A 920-nucleotide genomic window follows, 5' to 3' on the forward strand; every position below is an offset into this window, starting at 1 on the left:
GATCCTGGGTCTGAGTGCTTCACGCTGGGATCCTGGGTCTGAGTGCTTCACTCTGGGATCCTGGGTCTGAGTGCTTCACTCTGGGATCATGGGTCTGAGTGCTTCACGCTGGGATCATGGGTCTGAGTGCTTCACGCTGGGATCATGGGTCTGAGTGCTGCACGCTGGGATCCTGGGTCTGAGTGCTTCACGCTGGGATCATGGGTCTGAGTGCTTCACGCTGGGATCATGGGTCTGAGTGCTTCACGCTGGGATCCTGGGTCTGAGTGCTGCACGCTGGGATCCTGGGTCTGAGTGCTTCACGCTGGGATCATGGGTCTGAGTGCTTCGCGCTGGGATCCTGGGTCTGAGTGCTTCACGCTGGGATCATGGGCCTGAGTGCTTCACGTTGGGATCATGGGTCTGAGTGCTTCACGCTGGGATCATGGGCCTGAGTGCTTCACGTTGGGATCATGGGTCTGAGTGTTTCACGCTGCCTGAGGCCGGTAGCCTGAACTTAACTAAGAGATACAGAGAGACAGACTTCCTTTCTGTTGCAGGTGTTGCTGCTACTCCTCCCTTTTGCTCTTTGCTGCTGCCATCAAAGGATACTCTGCATGTGCCCCTCTGCCTTGGAGCCAGCTGAGTGTGGACTGAAACCTCCAGCACTGTGAGCTAAATGAACCTTTCCTTCCTTCATTTTGGGTGTAGGGTATTTGTCCCAGCAACGAGAGAAGAGTAACTAAGGCACCCTTCCAGCTATCTTCCCTAAGAAGTTAAAGGTTTCGTATTACAGTGATCCAATATGCTCGTGGTTATGGCAGCACAATTTTGGGGGGCTGGATCACGGGGTGGCCTCTCCACCCACAGACAGATGAGTAAAGACGATGCAGTGCTTACACACAGCGCGGTCCTGTTCTGCCGCAGAAGATGAGCGCCCC

This window comes from Octodon degus, unplaced genomic scaffold (assembly GCF_000260255.1).
Source record: "Octodon degus isolate 3935 unplaced genomic scaffold, OctDeg1.0 scaffold00240, whole genome shotgun sequence".
NCBI lineage: Eukaryota > Metazoa > Chordata > Mammalia > Rodentia > Octodontidae > Octodon > Octodon degus.